The sequence below is a fragment of the Zootoca vivipara genome, chromosome 9, assembly GCF_965207765.1.
Source record: "Zootoca vivipara chromosome 9, rZooViv2.hap1.1, whole genome shotgun sequence".
In the NCBI taxonomy this organism is placed as follows: Eukaryota; Metazoa; Chordata; class Lepidosauria; order Squamata; family Lacertidae; genus Zootoca; species Zootoca vivipara.
In genome coordinates, this window is record NC_142592.1 from 3169097 (window position 1) to 3187160 (window position 18064).

General features: G+C 44.5%; 1 long non-coding RNA gene across 1 annotated transcript; it reads left to right on the plus strand.

Annotated features, from left to right (window-relative positions):
• Positions 1 to 258: 258 nt before the first annotated feature.
• LOC148684523 (uncharacterized) lies at positions 259 to 10423 on the plus strand. The gene is made up of 3 exons (XR_015951772.1): positions 259 to 398; positions 7150 to 7226; positions 10086 to 10423. It is a non-coding gene; the product is annotated as an uncharacterized LOC148684523 (long non-coding RNA).
• Positions 10424 to 18064: the final 7641 nt, after the last annotated feature.

Consider the following 18064-nt stretch of genomic DNA (forward strand, 5'->3'; position numbering starts at 1 on the left):
AAGGCATTGTTTCCAGGCCTTTGAAAATAGAAGCAAGCTCCACTAGAGGGAGTGGGGGGTGGGGCTTTCTTCCAAGGAAACTTCAGCATGAGGACAGAGATAAGGGTCTGAAAATTGAAATGAAGTGCACAATCCATTCAAACCGCTCAGCCATTTTGAATTTGCCAAATGAACTTTGCTTGGGTTACTGTATAGCACAGACTGTTTGTTCGTTTGTAATACAAAAGCATTGCTGCTAGGAAACTTCCAGGGAGGGGAAAAAACCTGTTTTTCTCTCAGCACATAGAATCTCCACTTTCTTCAAGTACAAATTGCACCACACACCTCAGAAGAGGAAAGGAAAATACTGCCAATGGGTACAGCTCAAAGGCCCATCAAAAGAAAAGTTGTTTTCACAGGTACCCTTTTTTTTTTATTGGTTAGCTATGACTTCTGAGGCTGCTGTTCTGTACACATTTTCCAAGGGCTTACTTCTGAGCGGACATGTGAAGGGGTGCATTGTAAACCAGCAAAGTGAGTCAACAAAGTAAGAGAATAATTAAGCAAGCCAGTACACATGCAAAGCAGGGAAGAGGGACCTGCAGATGTTGTTGTTGGACTACAACTCCCACCATCCCTGACTATTGGCTATGCTGGCTGGGGCTGTAAGCACTGGTTTCATAAGGCCTGGAAACGATGCCTTATGAGGAACGGCTTAGGGAGCTGGGTATGTTTAGCCTGGAGAAGAGAAAGTTAAGGGGTGATATGATAGCCATGTTCAAATATATGAAAGGATGTCATATGGAGGAGGGAGAAAGGTTGTTTTCTGCTGCTCCAGAGAAGCGGACACGGAGCAATGGATTCAAACTACAAGAAATAAGATTCCACCTAAACATTAGGAAGAACTTCCTGACAGTAAGAGCTGTTCGGCAGTGGAATTTGCTACCAAGGAGTGTGGTGGAGTCTCCTTCTTTGGAGGTCTTTAAGCAGAGGCTTGACAGCCATAAGTCAAGAATGCTTTGATGGTGTTTCCTGCTTGGCAGGGGGTTGGACTGGATGGCCCTTGTGGTCTCTTCCAACTCTATGATTCTATGATTCTAGGAGATGCTTGTTTAAATAGCTACTGATTGTTTTCAATGGTTGGTGGTAACCACAGTTGTAGTGGTCCAGGGTTATTGGGTGTGTGGGTGTGTGTGAAGAATGTGGCTCCTTACTTCCTGTGTTGACTCTGTGTTTTCAAAGCTGGTGGTAATTTTTGATATCATGGGAGCTCCAATACCTCTGCTTTGTTTTTCTGGTGCAGATCTTTGCCTTATTTTGATCTTAAGGGTTATCTATCCCCTTTTCTATAGCTATGACCATTCCCAGTGGTTGCATGCAGCTGAGAACAGGGAAATCTCTTCTTTCTATCACACTAGCTTTTTCAAGCAGACTTTAAAAATTTTTGGTAAAGGCTGAAGGCAAAGAAAAATTTATAGAATTTAATCCCATTGACCTTCTGCTGCTTCGCTTTGCAATGAACATTTCAAAACTGCTAGCCAATAAAATAGTGATAGGACTCCTTAGTCTTCTATTTTCATAATCCTAAAATAATATATTGTTTTAATAAACTTCGTATATGCTGCTGGCAGTGCCTGTTACAGTGCCCCCCCCCCAAAAAAATAGTTTACAGAGTTGTCTGCATTCTCTAGAATACATTAAATTATTTCATTTTGTATTCACCCATTAATTTTTTATAGAAATGGCTGGCACAAGAAAGATATTAAATCAGTGTGAACTATTGTCTAGCTTATTTTATGTCAGTGTTAAATATACAGTGAAGAAATGGAGCGACTCACATTTGGATATGTAAGGACACAGAGCTGTACTGTGTGATTGGAACAGGGTTATTATTCTTAGGAGCTGAGCCAATTACCCCTTTGTTAATGCAACTCTTAACATATGAACATATGCTGGCATCTACTGTATCTGTCTTGAGAGACAATGGAGCACGCTTCCAGGGTGAAGCCAAACCGCTGTGTTAGCAGCACCCAAGCCTGGGCAGTGTCATAGAATCATAGAGTTGGAAGAGACCAGAAGGGCCATCCAGTCCAACCCCCTGCCAAGCAGGAAACACAATCAAAACATTCTTGACATATGGCTGTCAAGCCTCCCCTTAAAGACCTCCAAAGAAGGAGACTCCACCACACTCCTTGGCAGCAAATTCCACTGTCGAACAGCTCTTACTGTCAGGAAGTTCTTCCTAATGTTTAGGTAGAATATTCTTTCTTGTAGTTTGAATCCATTGCTCCGTGTCTGCTTCTCTGGAGCAGCAGAAAACAACCTTTCACCCTCCTCTATATGACATCCTCTTATATATTTGAACATGGCTATCATATAGATCTAGATGCTATAGTCCTATTGATGCAGCCCAGATTTGCATTGGCTTTTTTAGCTGCTGCATCACACTGTTGACTCATGTGAAGTTTGTGGTCCTAGATCCTTTTCACATGTACTCCTCTCAAGCCAGGTGTCACCCATCCTGTATTTGTGCCTTTCATTTTTTTTGCCCAAGTGTAGTACTTTACATTTCTCCTTGTTAAAATTCATCTTATTTGCTTTGGCCCAGTTGTCTAATCTGTCATTTTGAAGTGTGATCCTGTCCTCTGGGGTATTAGCCACCCCTCCCAATCTGGTGTCATCTGCAAACTTGTGTATGCGGGTCCTAGGCTGCCCAGATGATAAGACACCCCCCCCCCCCGGCCTTCCTGATGTGGTCCAAAGGAAAGCAGAGCAATACAGTTGGCACCTGCTTGGCTGCAGGATGTGCTGGAAGGAGGCATACAAGGTACCATCCAACCATTTTAGGAACTCCCCTCCAGATTTGTGTAGGGTTTACTCAGCCTTTTTTTCTCCCAAAGATCTCCTGAAGGCAACAGAGGTTTAGGATGAGAATTTTCCTTCTCCTGGATGGGCTCCCTTCCCAGGTTGATGAGCCCCACCTGCCCCTCACTTTCCTCTAAAGCACATTACCCACAATCTGCCAGAGTCTGTCTTTGTATGCAGGGGAAGTCCTGGATATGTGGCACATATCAGCAGTATTTGATTGCTAAAGATCCTGCTTCTGCACATAAACAATGAAGTAATCGATGCTGCCACTATACCTATCAGGCCTGTTATACCTGTTATTCTATTATTTTATTATTTTAAAAGTATAAGGAGCTCTTTTACAAAGTTAATCACTAAGAGGAGTGCAAGACTTATTTGCTTCATTTTGTATTGCTCAAAAAATACCTCGTTGATTAAAATCACATTTGTTTCATTATTCATTAATTGCATTCACATTAGTTTTGTAGCACTTGTTTTCCCTTTTTCTTTTTGCTGTGGCGGATATCTCTTGGCAGTCATCATTTCTTCTTCCAGTGCTCAGTTGGAACAGCATGGGACTCTTAATCTCAAGGGCGTGGGTTTGAACCTCATGTTAGGCGAAATATTCCTGCACTGCAGGATGGTCCTCACTGTCCTTTCCAACTCTACAATTCTATGATTCTATCAGGGATGGAGCATGTGTGGCCCTCCAGGTGTTATTGGACTCCAGCTCCCCTCATCATAGCCAGTTGCCAGAGATTATGGGGGCTGCAATCTATCAGTATCTACCGTACATAATTCCAGGGCATTCTGGTCAGCCTACTAATAGACCTGATTCAGTGGCCAGTGCCTAAATTAACGCATATAGTGTACATCAAGCAGAGACGAGCCTTCAGCAAGGTACAATGATGTGTCAGGTGGGGAGAGCAGTGATCCTTAGTGTGAGAAAAGGGTTGTTGTTTTTTTTAAAAGCACACATGTGATTTTCTGGTTTTATCTGTGAAATGTTGAAGCAGATTTCATTTAATCTACTATGCTGTTCATTACAGTGCAAGCTCTTAAATCTCACATTATAAAATCTCCTTTTTCTCAAGCCTGGCTTGTTGCTTTGATCTGAGAACAAACACTCAACCATATCTACAAGTCGAATATGTTTTTGTGTCTATGAAAAAGTTGCTATTTATGACTCTCTTTCTAGACACCACTGACCAAAAGTGTACAATACAGGTAATTCACATTGAGACCACAGACCCAAACAACAGAATCCTATTCCATGTAATAACATTTCCCCTCAACTCAGTTGCCTGCTTGGGCTACAGGACAGCCTGTTTTCCCATTTTCAGTGCTTCACCGGATCAATATTTGGATGCATCTCAAAGAACAATACAGCTACTACCATCTCTCACAGGCTACAGCCAACTAACCACCTAATCTGGAGGTTAGTGATACCAATGTTTTGCTGGAAAAACTCGCCTGGAATTTTAGCCACAGAATAGTTCCAAGAGGAGATGCATTGTGAGAGCTTTCTTATAGTCCAATGAACCTATGAAGATGGCACATTAAAGTTAATAACCACAAGTGCCATTAACTAACCATTCTCAAACGACCGCTGGCAATAGAGTATCATAGCTATGACCTACATCTTTATGGCATCTCTGTTGCTATGTTCCATTTTCTCCCAGCAACAATATTAAACCCTCTGTTGGGGAAAGCTCATAGAATTCAATCTGTGAATGGTCATATTGTCACTGGCCTCTCCCAGTAGGGCTGGGAATGTTCCCCAACTGTTCACTTGGAGAGCCACTGGCAGTTAGTTTCATCAATACTGTGCTAGCAAAATTCCAAGTATGGTTGACTCTTGGCCAATAAATTATTCTATTCTATTCTATTCTATTCTTTCTATTATAGATGGACCAATGGCAGCTTAGCACAAGCATAAGGCAACTTCCAATTTTCCTATGCTTAAAGGCCAAGTAACTCAAGAACCAATCTTTCCTTTTTAAGGAAGCAACTTTGTTATATTCTTAAGAATACAAGCATTGCCATGTTGGATTAGACCAAAGTACATTAGTCTAATCACAAGCAGGCAGTGATGCTCATTGCCTTCCAAGGCCCCATGACCCCGTTGCTCCCGAAGCAATGAATAACCAGACAAGACAACAACAAATAAATTGGGATCAAATAGGCTACAACTTCATTGATTACAGATGTGAATGGTTTGGCTTAGGCACAGGATACAGCAGTTTCCCATTCCAGCCCACCTGCTGGGAGTGCATCTAAGGGTAAACCACATCAGCCGAGAGCAGACCCGTGCAACACCTATTGGCCGGTTGGGTCCACCCGCCAAGCATGTCTTGCACCTGTGATTGCCTACAATTGGCCAATCTGCAGGCAGGCTGCAGTCTCCATGGCTGTGGCTTGGGCTAGGCTCAACATCACTTGTCTAAGGTAAGTGGACTTGTCAATCACTGTGGTTTGTCCTAAGCATCAGGGATATCATTCCTGTTGCATGTTAGTCTATCATTAAAAATACAAACAACAACAACAACAAAAACCTGTTAGTAATTGACAAATTAGGCCATTGTCAACTTTCCTTGATGTTTCTAGTTCCCACAATACAAGTAGCAAAACACATTTATTATTATGCTGTTTCACATTAGCTAGAAAAACAAACCTTGAAAAGTGTTTGTACTGTGGAGAGTGGAGAGCCAGTGTGGTGTAGTGGTTAAGAGCGGTAGACTCGTAATCTGGGGAACCGGGTTCGCACCTCCACTCCTCCACATGCAGCTGCTGGGTGACCTTGGGCTAGTCACACTTATTTGAAGTCTCTCAACCCCACCCACCTCACAGGGTGTCTGTTGTGGGGGAGGAGGCGAAAGAAGATTGTTAGCCGCTTTGAGACTCCTTTGGGTAGTGATAAAGTGGGATATCAAATCCAAACTTTTCTTCTTCTTCTTCTTCTTCTTCTTCTTCTTCTTCTTCTTCTTCTTCTGGATGGAGACAAGATGGCTTCAGAATATTATAATGCTCACTTAACAGGATTTGCAGAATAACTGCCAGAAGGTTCAGGGCTGTTCTGATTTAAGATACTTTGGGGAATGTCTTTTTATGAAAAGTAAAACCTGAGATGCAAAGTTAAGAACTAACTTTGCAGATCGGAATCAGTAGAGAATGCTTTTGGTGTGTATTTGCATTGTAATTGGAAACTGTTGCCTTTCTGTATTGATGATAATTAATGCCTGAAATATGAATATGCTCAGTAATATATTTATTCCTGTGTAATTTTTCTTAGATGATGAAAAATAACTGCCAAAGACATCTCTTGAGATCAGTAACTTTCTTCCCTAGAAAATTGACAACAGCAGGCTTAATTATCTTTGTGTTTTCCAGCGGGACTGAGTGGTTTTACTTGATATTTTATCAACATTTGTTGACTAATTTTTTTTTTAAAAAAACTTTGGATTAGATTTTAATCCTGTAATTATAAAGTTTTAGAATGGAAACACTAGATCAGGCCTGCACAACTTTCAATTTGCCAAAAGCCTAGATTACTTCACTAGCTGCCTACCAAAGACTCTTGTTTTGTTCAGGACTCCAAAAGGGGCTGTCAAACACCTGGTCTGCCATAAAATAATGGCCTATATACCGTACCACACAACAGCCCCCAGATTACAGCAGGCATTCACGCTCAGCTATGCCCAAATAAATTACCTTGTCCTATCTAGGCTGACATCCTGATTCAGATCAGGGTGCCAAAGCACAGGAGCAGATTTAAGTGTATATTCCTTGCTGGATAGAGATCTGTAGCTGTAGCGTTGGTGTCAGGCAGACCCCTTTGAGGAAGGCATTCCTTAACCAAGATGTAATGGCTGATATAGCCTCCCCCTTGCAGATTGTCTTTATACTTTTGGTGGAAAAGGCATCCATACCTTGACAGATGGCCTTACAGAATGGACAAGTTGATAAGGGAGTAAGTGTGCACACGTTTTTCTGTTTTTGCATATTTTTATTTATTTTCAGGAACAATATCTAGGTGCAGAATAATAAAAATGTCTTCAACAGTACATATGTTTGTCATTTTTGAGTCAGTAACAGTTATTGAAAAGTTTGATGAATTAAATTGGGTCCTCCCTTAAAGAGGGCACGTGTTGCGGTGAGACCTGGCAACCAAACCCCATGTTGTGGGTGGGTATGATTGGATAGCCACAACACCTGATTGGTAGGTCCCTCAATGCAGGGTTTAATCAGGCCAACGGGACGCAGGCTAAACGGATCAAGGGACCTATATATACCTATGCATGTGACCCAGGCTTCCTCTTTCAGTGCGTGCATCGGAGCACCAGCAACGTGTCCGCTGCGAGCTGAGAGAGAGAGAGATCTACCTTCGATGATTCCACTTGGTGACCTGTTTCCATTATTCCCCCCCCCCCGATTCCTCCTTTAGCCATTTACTCCCGATTAATTCCCTTCCTTACCTTGCCTTTCCCTCCCCCCCCCCGGGCTTTTGCCCCATGGGGCTTTGGCCCCTCGAGCTTTCGGAGCTTGCCACTGCCTTTAATTGGCAGGATGGCTTCATGCAGCGGCTCGCTCGTTTCCCCGGCTGTGGCTGCAGCGCCTGGGCTTAGAAATTGTTGAAGCCAATCTCTTTGAATTGCAGAGAGTGTCCTCTCCAGGCGGCTGCCTTTTATTATTGTTCATGGGTCTGTGGGGAATTCACCAGGCCGGGAACCTCCCCCCCTCTGTACAACGCGACCGCCATTTTGTACCTTCTTCTTGTACGGGATGTTGCCATCAGCGATTTGGCGGGAGCGCCATCTTAATTGCGTGGTGCAATTTTACTTTGTTCTGTAGTTTTGCCAATTTTATTTGATTGTTAAAAAATTCAGGATGCCTCCTAATGCCTGGACCCCCTTCTAATTCCTGGAATAGCCAGGCTAGCCTCTTGTTGAGGTGATAGCCTAGATCAGTGATGGCCAAACTTGGCTCTCCAGCTGTTTTGGGACTACAATTCCCACCATACCTGACCACTGGTCCCGTTAGCTAGGGATGATGGGAGTTGTAGTCCCAAAACAGCTGGAGGGCCAAGTTTGGCCATCATTGGCCTAGATAATGGGCCATTAAGGGAGCAAAGAAAATGGTTCAGCACCAAATGGCAAATGGGTAGTGCCCCCTTCCTCAACAGGCTGGTAGTTAAAAGGCAAAGGCCAGAGTTGAGAGTTGAGCTATAAAAGTGGAAAGCAAAGAAGCATCAGGCTGGATTTCTGTATGAATCCAAGGTTGTGGCTTTGGAAGAAGCAAAGCCCACTTGGAGTGTTAATGCTGTGAATCCCTCCATAAGAGGCTCAGGTTGTATATATTTGTAAATGAACCATATCACAAAGCCTGTGCTGTCCCTCATTCCAAAAGAAACATGAACCCTGGGTAAGCGCCTGGCAGCCCTGGAATCTTGCACCACTTGGAGATTGGGGTCGTGTGCAATAGGACTATTGTACTACAATACTACTTATGTGTTTGCTATTGTTATTGTGGGTGTGTCAAGAAGTAAGGCCCCATTTGTTGATCTCAATGGACATCAGTGTCCATAGGTTATTAAGCCTCTTCTTCACATTTGAGTTTAGAGTCCAGGCTTCGAAAACAGACTTTGAGGCTGACCTGTGGCTTAAATTTACCCCTTGATTAAATTTACCCCATTAATTAAGTGAACTTTTTATTATTTTAAAAAAACCTTTAGCACTTGCTTTGAACAGTAGTCCCAGGAGTTAATGGGGCAGAACAAGATGGATCTCACCGTTTGCCTCTACTACAGCAGTTTACAGACCATTAATATATTGTCACAGTACACTGTCAATGTAACTTTTGTCTGCAAACACATCCTTCTGAAAGTAATGAGTTTTTTATGAAAGGAGCTGTAATTTTCCACAGGAGGTTGGTAAGCATAAATCAGTAGACCTGCATATTAAGCATCAATTCTTCCCACTTGCTTAGTCACCATATGGTGCTGTAAACTGTGCTGAAAGATAATCTCTTTATTCTTGACAGTGGTTTTTTATATAAAAAAAATCAAGTGCATCTTAGGCTGCTTTGTTAAACATTATCTGCATCAAAGGTTGCATGCTAGGAATGCTGGTATTTGATGGTTTCCTCCTTTAACCTGATGCAAAGACGGGGCAGGTTGGTTGAGGGCTTTTATAGCTGTTACGATGTTGACGATATGGCAGTTCTCTCGCTAACGAAGTTAGGCCTCAACAACATGATGAAAGGGCTTATGCAATTCTGTGAGGAAAACTCCCTGAAAATCAACCATTCTAAAACCAAAATCATACCCTTTGGCACACTTAAACCGAGTCCTTCGTGGAACCTCGAGGGCAACACCATCGAACAATGCCCGGTATTTAAATACTTGGGCATTACTTTCCACCATAGCCTATCGTGGTCAACCCATCTAAATACGATCACCTTGGCCGGCTGCCAAGCCATGGAGGCCCTGGTAAAAACATTTTACGCCAAAGGAGGCCAGCTGGTGGCACCAATCAGAAAGGTCTATACAGTATCAGCAAAATCCCTCCAATACAGGGTGGAAATATGGAGGTGGAATTTGAAAGCACTCCAATGCCTGGAGACCCTGCAAAACTTCCTGGCAAGAAAGATCTTGGGCCTCCCTAACGGGACCATACCCGCCCAACTAAGAATGGAACTGGGACTGCCATCTATCATTGCAAGAGCCCACATCAGGATAATCACCTACTATAAATCACTTGCAGAAGCCCCAAACTCAACTCTTGCTAAACAAGCCTTTCTAGCCTTTACTGGTAGCCGCACTTGGTCAAAAGGCATGGAGACCATCTGTGAACGCTATTCCCTCCCAGATTTTTCCGCTCTGATCGCTTGGGACAAAGACAAAATCCGGGTTCTAGACAGGGACGAAGTGCTGGCTTTATCCAATTCGGCCAACCTATCCACGTGGTTTCCTTGCGTGAAGGCAGTAAGATCTATGGCTCACTATCTGAGTGACCTGACGAACCCTGCGCAAAGAAGAGCCTTCACACTTGCCCGCTTCCACTCCATTCCCACAGCATTCCTACAGGGTATTGTTGTAATGTTCCATTCCACCTTGAGAGAGAGGGTCATGTGACTGTGTGTCAGTTGGTGTCGGTTATTCCTGTCAGAAGTGAAGTCTGTGCGTGGCTCTGATAACTTCTATCAAGAAGTCAGTACTTTTGCTGTTTGTTAAATAACTGTTTTGTTTTAACCCTCTGTAGTGCCACTTCAGCTGCTGGCTACTCCAGGGTGCTGAGAGAGCTAACTGTGGGGAAGTCAGTTGCTCTAGTCTCCCTAAAATATCCATAACAGGTATATTCTCCGACACTCCCCTCGACCTTCAACTCTGCCCGTGTAACAAGGGAAAGATAGAGGACTTTATCCACTTTTTCTTTCACTGCCCCCTATACAACGCAATAAGACCGAGGCTCCTTCTACTAATTCCACCGCTCATTGCCTTGGAAGATGACCGCATAAAATTTCTATTGGTGGACGCTAACCCCAGGGTTACCCGCAGAGTGGCCATCTATATCTAGCAGGCCCTGAAACTCAGGGCCATAGCTGCCAAGTCTCCCGTTTTCCCCAGGAAACCCCCGTTTTTCCAGCTGTCCCCAGCCGAAAAAACGAATTTTTTTGTTTTCCCCTGGTTTATTCTGGCATGGCGGCCATTTTGGAACTGGGTGGAGCATGCTCAGAAGCGACTTTTGATACTGCTGTGCCCAGTTCCAAAATGGCTGCAGCGCGTCTTCTGGTGCGGCAGCCATTTTGGAACTGGGCACAGCAGCATCAAAAGTCACTTCTGAGCATGCTCCGCCCAGTTCAAAAATGGCCGCTGCGCTACTTCTGGTATGCTACTTCCGGTCCGGTCCCTTATTTTTCAGAGAGGAACTTGGCAGGTATGCTCAGGGCCCTTTTGACAGCCTAATTTTCTCTAGCCTCGGATCTCTCTAAATATTTTGCAACGGACAAAACCCACATGATTTGTCATAGTTTTTACCAAACTCTGTTTTATATAGCATGATTTTATATTAGCTGTTTTGCAAGTGTATTTGATACATTCTCTGTATAATAGCGGTAGGTGTACTGCCTGGATCCTTTATGTGCTATGGCCAACCGGCTAATGCAATAAAATTTTGTTTGGTTTTCCCCTTTAGGTGAGGAAAGGAAAAATAGACCACAGTCCACTTATGACATAAGTAGCCTATTGTGCAAAGGCGAAAGGCCACTTTTGCCTCTGGCCCCACCCACCACTACGTAAGCCCCAAATCCAAACAACTGTTAAAACAGTCCTCAGCAGTCTGAAGGTTCTCTGCTCCCTTAAACATCTCTCCCCTCCACTTTCTCCATTTCTGCTCCTTACACTTCACAGGTTGCCACCATCTCTCTAACTTCCTTCAAATTCCCCACAATTCACTTTTTCTAGGAAGCTTTTGGAAGCACTCCATCTTCATAGACCTGGTGGCCTCTGTTTAAGGGGAGAAAGCAGAGTGGAGTGCTGGCTGGAGCAGATGGGAGTTGTAGCACCAAACACCTGAGGGATTGAAAGTGGGGAAAGGGGCTATGCCAGGCATCCCCAAACTTCGGCCCTCCAGATGTTTTGGACTACAATTCCTATCTTCCCTGACCACTGGTCCTGTTAGCTAGGGATCAGGGGAGTTGTAGGCCAAAACATCTGGAGGGCCGCAGTTTGGGGATGCCTGGTGAAATATACTCGGGAGTCGAGAGTGAATTTCATGCTCTTTATTCAGCTCATCATCATCAAGGAGAAGAAGAGAAGAATGGCTCTTTCCCCAAAACCATCTGCTTATATACATTATTTACACAATGGGCCTTGCGTGATTGGCTACTTCAGGGCTACACCTGTGGGCCAATCAGGTTGTGGATTGACTTCTGCCTGCAGCCTGATTGGCTGCTCCTACAGGCCAATCAGGTTGCAGATTCACTTCTGCCAGCCTCCTGATTGGCTGCTCCTGCAGGCCAATCATGTTGCGGATTCACTTCCACCTGGAGTTGGATTGGGTAGCTCCTGTGGACCAATCAGACTGCTGATTCTGAATCCTATTGTTCTAGGATTCAGCTCAGTACATAACACCTGGGCTACGTGGGCCCAGTGGGATTGCATGGGGAGGGCCAGAGGGGCGGTGGCCCAGGGAGCATTGGGGGGTTGCATTTTGCTCCTTGCCACCCTGTCAGCCCTGCACTGCTGTGCCCCTGTCCGCCTGTGGGCCTTGGCGGGCACAGCAAAAATACACCCAAGGGGCACACTCACACTGTCCCGCTTGCCCCACACCACAGGGCTGCATGAGTGTCGTAAACTGGTAGGACTCTGGGACAAGGAAGAGGAGGAAGAGGATTCTGGTGAGGGGTGCAGCTGGGAGTGGGTCACAGGGGAGCAAGCTGGGGATGGGAAAGGAGAGGTTGGTGTAGGTAGTATTCACTGGGTGACAGAGGATGTCCCGGGCACTCCAGGAAGCAGCGGCAGGCCAGGCCCTGCAGCCTAGTTCACTAGCTGGCTAGGTGAAGGAGGAAGCAAGCTGAGAGCAGGTGATGTCACAGGCCTCTTCAAGCCCAGATGCTGCAATCAGCAGGCACAGTGACAGACGGCAGCAGAGCTGAGGTGCTGTGTCTGCTCAACTGCCCATATTGAGGGTCTTTGCCTGGGATTCTCCTTGGACCTTCATGGGTTTCTACTTTGGGATTGCTTCCGGACTGTATCCTGACTGCTGAACTTCTACCTTGGCTTACTTGGACTGACTCTGGACTGCATGTCCAGACTTCCAGACTTTGCTGGGAACTTCATCTTGGCATACTGTCTGTCTGCCTGGTGGGCCAGGGGATCAGGACAGGGAGGAGGATGCAACAGGCTCATGCTCTGAAGAGGAAGGGCCTGTGCCTGTTGCATCCTCTTTATGCAGCCCTGCAGTATCACAAAGCAGTGCAGGGCTGGCAGGGCAGTGTGTGTGTGTGTTTTTTGCACCCGCCAAGGGCTGCGGGTGGGCAGGGGCGCAATGCAGCCCCACTAGGCTCTGGTGGGCAGGGTGTCATGGCAAGGGCTGAGTGCAGGCTCCGTTAACCCTCTGCCCCTGGGGGCATGCGCCTGCCTCAGGTGCCAGCAGAACACACTAGACTCCTGCATAGGTCTATTGCAGCTAAGCTGAAGTACAGTGGTACCTCGGGTTAAGAACTTAATTTGTTCTGGAGGTCCGTTCTTAACCTAAAACTCTTCTTAACCTGAGTTACCACTTTAGCTAATGGGGCCTCCCACTGCTGCCACGCCGCTACCGCACAATTTCTGTTCTCATCCTGAAGCAAAGTTCTTAACCTGAGGTAATATTTCTGGATTAGCGGAGTCTGTATCCTGAAGCGTCTGTAACCTGAGGTACCACTATATGTGCAGTTGAAACTTGTCCCCTGATGACCTTGGCTCTATTTCCTTCTTCTTCCTTGGTTCTTTCCCTGCTTCTTTTTGTCCCTTGGAGTAGGGAACTGTCAGACCTTTTCTTTGGAAATTGCCATGTCACATGTAGAACTATATCAATACATGCACGAAATAATGGCCATTTCAGATTTGCACCCCCTTCCCCCACAAAAAACCCACCACAGGTTGCCGAAAACATATATGAAGAGCAAGCCAGATGAGCCTCTCTCAGGGAGTTCCCTGGCACCTCCACCAATAAGGTCTTGCTCCTCATAGCCATGAGCTTTGGTACCCAGAGCAAAGTCTACATATTCAAGCAGAAATATGCCCTCCACACAAACACACATATCATCTTACAGTGGTACCTCGATTTGCGATCGCCTCGGGGAGCGATGAACTCAGGGAGCGACCGGCTCCCCGGAACCAATTGTGGTTGCAAACCGAGGTACCACTGTATTTTCCTTTGATTTCAGTGATGTTTTTTTTGGGGGGGGGAGGCCTACTGAGCATATTGGGAGATTTCTGTGTAGGCAGAAGTCGGTGGCATTTGAGGAGACTGAGGAGGTGCAGGCCATAATAGGAAAAAAGGAAACATTTGAAGAGTGGAAAAGAATAATAAGTAAATTTATCTGGGCGAATAAAAAACCCAGGATACAATTTAAGCTATTAACAGAAGTAAAAGAAAGAGGAGGCTGGGGGGTCCCCGACTTAAAATTATATTATGCCGCAGCCGGATGGTGCTGGATAAAAGAATGGCTGACCTTAGATAATCAAGAATTGTTAGAATTAGAGGGATTCAGGCATACGAAAGGATGGCATGCCTACCTCTTGCTGGATAAAAGAGGTAATCAGAGAGAATTCAGAGACCATGTAATTAAGAAATCCCTGTATCAGATCTGGCTCGAATCCAAACAGTTATTGGAAACATACAGCCCTTGGTGGGCATCACCCACCGAAATGACGGCGATGAGCAGGTATCCAATACATGACAAATGGCCTACATACCGAGACCTATTGGTAAGAGATAAGGATCAACCCAATTTAAAATCATATGAAGAAATTAAAATACATTGTTCGAGCTGGCTTCATTATGGCCAGGTACAGAGCATTTTTAAGATACATAAGGAAATTGGGTTCCCTAAAGAAAAGTCCAAATTAGAAGAAATCATATTAGATAATGGGAAAAAAACACTTGGAAGAATTTACAGATTTTTACTGGATTGGGAGCTAAAAGATGAACTCACAAAAAATACCATGATAAGATGGGCAGCAGACATTGGCAGACCAATTATGACAAATCAGTGGGATAAATTATGGAAATTCGACGCCAAATTTACAGCTTGTACAACAATCAAAGAGAATATCTTAAAAATGTTCTATAGATGGCATATGACCCCAGATAAGATCGCGAAATATTATAAAACAGGGGAGGGGAAATGCTGGAAATGTCAGGACAAAATCGGGAGCTACTATCATTGTTGGTGGACATGCCCTAAAGTGGCGGAATTTTGGAATCAGATATATGAAAAATTAAAAAAAATATTAAAATGCACATTTAAAAAGACCCCCGAAACTTTCCTCCTAAGCATGACCCCACCGGACATACCAAAAGACAGAGTGAACATCCTGCTGTACGCTTGTGCAGCGGCAAGGGTATTGGTCGCATCAAAATGGAAAGGGGCCAGTTTACCAACGATCCAAGAATGGCAGGAGAAGTTAATCGAATATTTAAAAATGGCAAAATTAACGGCAATAATTAGACACGTTCCGAGGCAAAGATTAATAGATGAATGGAAGTATGTTCAAGATTATTTGGAGAAAGAGACCATAGAGATTAATTTAGCGAAATGCTTAGATTAGGAAATAAAAGGAGAGAAGAAATTAAATTTAAAGTGAAAATATGATTTGGATTAGATTAGGAGGAACAGCAAGAAGAAGAGAATAAATAAAGGAACACGTGTTGTAAATAACAGGAAGTGAATTTTTATCTGTATTTTTTTTTCCTTTTTACTTTATTTGTGATATTTTGTTTATGAGTTTCTTTGTTTTCTGCTTTTTGTAAATTTCATTTTGTATATATATAATTTGAATATTCTTATTACTTTTTATTTTTGTTTGTTTTTTGTTTGTTATGTATGTGTTTTTTTAAAAAAACTGAATAAAGATTATTTTTTTTTAAAAAAAACAATAAGGTCTTGCTCCTCATAGCCATGAGCTTTGGTACCCACAGCAAAGTCTACATATTCAAGCAGAAATATGCCCTCCACACAAACACACATATCATCTTACAGTGGTACCTTGATTTGCGATCGCCTCGGGGAGCGATGAACTCAGGGAGCAACCGGCTCCCCGGAACCAATTGTGGTTGCAAACCGAGGTACCACTGTATTTTCCTTTGATTTCAGTGATATTTTTTTTTGGGGGGGGGAGGCCTACTGAGCATATTGGGAGATTTCTGTGTAGGCAGAAGTCGGTGGCATTTGAGGAGACTGAGGAGGTGCAGGCCAAAAATATTCCTCAGGCTTTTGGCATGCTAAATCCAGCTCTCCAATGCTTTGCTTAATTCATTCTAGAGCAGAAGGTCTGGTGTTTGTTCCACATGTTATGTGTGGCTGTGAAGCTGATGACTGTGGTGCTTGTTTTTAGCCAGCCACTGATGCATTGCACACTTTAATTAAAAAGATAAGAGCGTGTCATTTTCTCATGCAAATTGCTGTTTCTGAGGGAACCCAGTGAACAAAGCCCATAAAAGCAAGTCTCTAGCTCCCTGAGGTAGATTTTCAAAGAATGGGCACCCCTTCAGAGGAACACTGCTAGGCTTCCAGCCCTTTCACCATACATCTTCTAAAAGATGCTCCCAAGAAAACAATCACTTTCCATTATCCATAAGTTAACAGGCTGACAGCAGTAGCTTGCCTACAGTTTTATTCTCCTTAAAACCAACATATCAAATGCATAAATCTCCATTTTTGTTATCGAGACAAAGGAACAGTAAGTGTCCAAGCAGTAGCGTAGGAAGGGGGCGCCCCCCCCCCGCAGCACTTACCTTTCGGGGCAGCACACTGGAGCCCAGGGTGGTGCACAAGCCCAGGCGCCCCAGAGTCCAGTGCACTGCTCCCCAAAGCAGCACGTCCGAATCACCACATCTCTTCCAGGCGCCCTTCAGCTGAAGGGCGTCTGGGATTGATGTGGCGGCTTGGGCACCCTCCCTGCAGCCCCCATGCTGCTTTTTCAGACAGTGTAGGGCCTCTGCCCGCTGCCTCCCTCTCAGCTGCCCTCCAGGAAGAGGGAGCTTGGGAGTGATGCAGCGGCTCAGGCGACAGCCCTGCGTTGCTTTTTTGGGCAGCGTGGGGCCAGCACACACACACCACGCCACCCTCCGGGTGGAGGGCTTTGGGGAGAGACGCAACCCTAGTGGCATTCCCTGCCCTCTCATGCCCCGCTCCATGGGGCGGCACATGCTGACACGCACACACCCGCCCCTGGTACCATCAGGGCTTAACTCCGCCACTGTGCCCAAGGCGTAAAGAAGGAACAACCTCAGGAAAAGTAATCCATGCATGCAGCCTCAAGGTGCTAGTGTTGTGTTTTCTTTAGACCAAGGGTCCACACGCTAGTCCCTTCATCCCAGAGGATTGGTGTTCAGCTGAATCTACAGGCTCAAAAAGGACCACTCCCATTCTGCATCCTTCCCTTGAAGGGAATTTCTGTAAATCTGCTACAGTACTGCATATTTAACACCACTACTCTTCTGACATTTGAACTATTAAATTACTAACAAAGGGCTGGTCACTATGACTAGCACTAATTGTAAACAAACTTTACTCTTCTTGGCCTACACTTCTCTTAAGCCCCTCCCCTTTCTGTCTTATTTGCTTATTCTGCTTCTCTCAGTCACAAATTTGGCTGATTTGTTCTGAATTTTGAATTTTTTTTGCCCATAGGAACACATTACAGTAATTGAATTTCAATGCATTCCTATGGGAAACCGCGATTCGCTAGACAAATTTTTCATAAAACGAATTTGTCTAGCAAGGCAACCTCCGCTCGAAAAATTCTTTCGTTAAGCGGAAATTTCGTTAAGCAGGGCATTTGTTAAGCGAGGCACCACTGTATTCTACTTTCATGCTGTCAAAGTACTTTGATTACTAAAGCACCTTCTATTTAAACTGAATGTCAAAAACTCATTGCATGGGATTAACTGGAATTTAAGTGCTTCGTTGTTGTTGTTTAGTCGTTTAGTCGTGTCCGACTCTTCGTGACCCCATGGACCAGAGCACGCCAGGGGCACCTGTCTTCCACTGCCTCCCGCAGTTTGGTTACCAGTAGGATTTAGGCATGCTTAACTTCGTATGGATTGCATGCACTAGATTAGATGTCTGATATCTGTTGAGGACACCTGAGCACAACATCACAATTTCATTGCCAGCAGCCCCCTGTACCAAAGGAAAGAAAGTTATTGCCACTTACTCATCCTGGGATTCTTTTTATTTTTTTAAAGGCAGGTTCTGTGTGCACAGACACCTTTATGCGGGTTTTGGAGGGCATAGGTGGAGAGGAGGGACAAAAGACACGCAGAGCCCAGATACTGTACATTCCACGAAACTCCAGCAACTGATGTAGACTGCTAAGCAGCAGCATAACAATGAATATTAGGAATAAACAAAATAGGAATATGTGGAAGCTCACATGCCAAATGCATGTAACAGAAAACTCAGACCCTGTCTGGGACCATTCTAAGGAAGAATTAGACCTAGTTCAGAAGCTTGGGTGAATAAATGT